The 3,403-nt window shown below is 43.6% G+C and overlaps 1 long non-coding RNA gene across 1 annotated transcript; it reads right to left on the reverse strand.

Moving 5' to 3' along the window:
* Positions 1 to 966: 966 nt before the first annotated feature.
* Positions 967 to 2,986, reverse strand: LOC106808238. The gene is made up of 3 exons (XR_001393757.1): positions 2,780 to 2,986; positions 1,353 to 1,560; positions 967 to 1,029 (listed from the first exon to the last, which is right to left on the reverse strand). It is a non-coding gene; the product is annotated as an uncharacterized LOC106808238 (long non-coding RNA).
* Between the last annotated feature and the right edge of the window lie 417 nt (positions 2,987 to 3,403).

Raw genomic sequence — 3,403 nt, forward strand, 5'->3', positions numbered from 1 at the left:
TTCACTTTCCTCGTATGGCCCTTGGTAGCATTACATTTGCCACTCTGGCAAGAGATCCTGCCATTTTGGAGTGTAACTAGACTACACGACCTTGTGTCCCTCGACAACACAGAGAAACGGTGATTTTGACTATCTGAATCTAGTCTCACAGCAGCATGGTTGACTGTCTTCATGGCATCAGTGATCTTCTTGGTGACTGGAGTAGAGTAGCAGGTAATGTCTCCAGAAAAAAGCGAGTCATACACAGGCTCAATATGTTCTATGAAAAATCGCACATGACAGCATTGTGGACTACCACTACCATCAGCTAACTGCATTGTAGCACATGTGCTGAACATTTTGCACGTACAGCTGTATGCCACATTTCCTGTGTTTCTAGATTTGCCCCGACATAGGTGAGCAAACTGATTTTTCTGAAAAGTTGCTGACTCCAGGTTAATGTCATTCAATACCACGATGTCGTGATCAGTGCTATGAACTCTCCATTTAAGCACTCCAGCGCTGCTAATCAGATTGTGCTGAAACTGAAGGTATGGAGTTGTTTCTGGCATTACATGATCATCCAGCTCCGGAATTTCCAACTGCTCATCCACTTGAGGTGAATTAACCCTTTTTGTACGGATTGATCCTGCAGAATCATCTGATCTCTTCTGCTTTAGGGGCAGGTGATAGTGACCCAAAGAGGCGGGAATATTTTGGTTTTCCTTCAAGCGCCAAAAGTACAAAACTCTGTGCCGCACTGATGTAGGGGTGTACTTGGATCGAGCATTACAAGTATCGTCTGCAGTCAAAGTCCCCGTGCTGAAGTATGCACAGTGGTGCACATGTGCTCTTCCATCTGGAGCTGAATCATTGCTGAGCAGATTGATCACCAGCTGCTGATCTGCCAGTTGAAGCGGCCGATCTTCATGATGGAGAGCGTAGTCAGAGAATGTCGTCCTCTCAGCAAGAGGTCGATGAAGACGGTGATGACTTGCTGCTTTTTGTAACTCCTGGTTGTCCACGTAAATGCCAGTCTGGACGTGGTAACTGAAAATGGTGCAGAGGTTCAATTTCAAAGATATTGGTAAATTGTACAGTGATGGCTCCTAACCATTAATCAACTAGTTCGCGATCTTCTTACATGAATATCCGAAAAGACTACTGCCTTACATTGCTGCATAAAACGTTTTGTGGGTGCAGGTGATGCATAAGGTACACGTTAAGGTGTATCCCCCAGAGATGGGAATACCCACAGGAGAATTCTTTTTAAGATAGGCTCCAGATGTAAGTTGAACTCAGTGACAAATTATGGCAGGTTATGCTTTACTAATACCATAATAACAATTATTATTATAAGTCAAACTAAATACCTCGGCTTTTGGTCAGTATTCTGAAGGTGAAGCCGATGTTGTTTTCTCACTATTATCACCACAGTGCCAAGCAACTTAATGGCGCTATCTTCAGATGAAGAGGTCTGTAGTTTTTGGTGAGCAACTTGCACGCTCTTCTTGTTAGGATTGCCCCCAGCTACAAGTTGATTCCAACGTCTGCCCGTTGCTGGTAGTGTTTTGGTGGCACCTATATAACATGTTAACAAATTTCAAGGATTTGAAGAAAACAAGCATTTTACTAAAGAAAAGCGAGTATGCAAACACTACTGTTAAGTGTTGTAATACATGTCTGGAATAGCCTAGTTAGCCACTAGGTGGCGACACGTGGTAATAGATGGATGTAACGTACACGTGTAGACACGAGGCAGTTGGGCAGTGGACAGGGCACGGAGCACACGTGTGTGTAGCTGATTAAATGCTTGTGTAAACGTTCTCCACTGGTTCGGGTTTTGGCTATGACTTCGTGGCTGTGCAACTACTATATTTGAAAACCTTTCGGTTTTTGCTCTTCGGTTCGGTTATTTTCAGTAGTAAAACTGCTGAGAAAAAGGGGACATTTTTCCTCCATTTTGAATAATAATGATGCCTATCATAATATTATACATTTATTGTGTTATTCATTGGCCAAAAGACAATAAAGTAATGCAGTTCAAAGATAATAGTCATAATACTATTCATTAAAGTGATCTACCTGACAACGATAGACTATTAGACTAGTATACGTAGTCGTATACGTCTAAGACTACCCCATGCAGTCCACCTGGGTAGTGACCAAGTAAAAGTTAAGTTAGTTTCATATTCTGCTTCAGGAAAATTAGAATATCCACCTGGTCAGGTGAGAGACAAGACCTCTGAGCAGTGACTATATGTTCCCTGCTGTACTGAATACTCTCTCACTGGCCACTGATGTGGCTGGAATACACATACTGTTTTGCTAGGCTAGCCAAAAGAGGATACTTGAATTCATGCCCTTGCCACCAGAGTAAGGGGTTTGAGTCAAGTTCCTCAGTTGATTTAGATCTATATTCACTAATCTATAAATTCACCCTGTCTTGAAGGGTTTTGCTGGGGGACTTCACTTTGGTGATGAAAACATCCCCAACGTGGCATATGCACTTGTGTATACATAAAGCGATCATTGATTGGCTCGCGCTTGCAGGGCCACATTGCAATCGTTGATTGGCTGGCGCTTGCTCAGCGAGCCAATCACATGCTGGGTCTTGTTTCCCCGACACCCTGGCATGGTCGCACTTCATTGTTTGTAACTGAGAGTGGGTTGAATGTATTTTCCAGAACCAAACCAAAAACCAAAACGAAAAAAAATACCGAAAACCGAACCGAACGGCATGTACCGTGATAGAGTTGAATCATGGTTAATCATTACACCCCTATTTACTAATACTTACAGGGTGCTGTTTCTCTTTTGAGCTTCAGTGAATCATTATAGAATTGGGCCCGAGCCGCTAAATCCTCACTGGTCATTGCTTGCCACTGTATATGTTCACACGCAGGTTGATGGACTTGCCACAGAGGAGCAGCAGCAGACACGAACCCTTCGAGCTCTCCACCATCCATCCACCGGGTGTACACATACCTGAACAATAATGCATAGAAGGAACTAGCAGGCCACAAATATAAAAAGTAAATGGTATACACACGACTAAGGCAGCTTTCAAAAGCTTAAACAATTAGTCGACTTAAAATTATTAATTGTAGTTGTACATGCAGTGCAGCGCATTCACGAGATAGAAAACACATTACATAATGCTTATGAAAGCATGCGGCTTCATATCTGGATATTGCGCGCTGCCCATGAGGGCCCAATTAGTGTAGCGGCTAGATATCTGGATATTACGCCCTGCCCCTAGGGATCAACGCGAAGGCATTACACATGCCTCGAAGGCATTACACATGCCTCGCGCATACGCCGTACATATTCGCGAGGACGTTGAGCCGTCCTAGTGACCTTGATCGGTTTATAATTGGCTTGTTGACGCCGATGCCGAGCCGTCCTAGTGGCCTTAATCGGT

Source organism: Priapulus caudatus, unplaced genomic scaffold (genome assembly GCF_000485595.1).
Source record: "Priapulus caudatus unplaced genomic scaffold, Priapulus_caudatus-5.0.1 Scaffold262, whole genome shotgun sequence".
Classification (NCBI taxonomy): domain Eukaryota; kingdom Metazoa; phylum Priapulida; class Priapulimorpha; order Priapulimorphida; family Priapulidae; genus Priapulus; species Priapulus caudatus.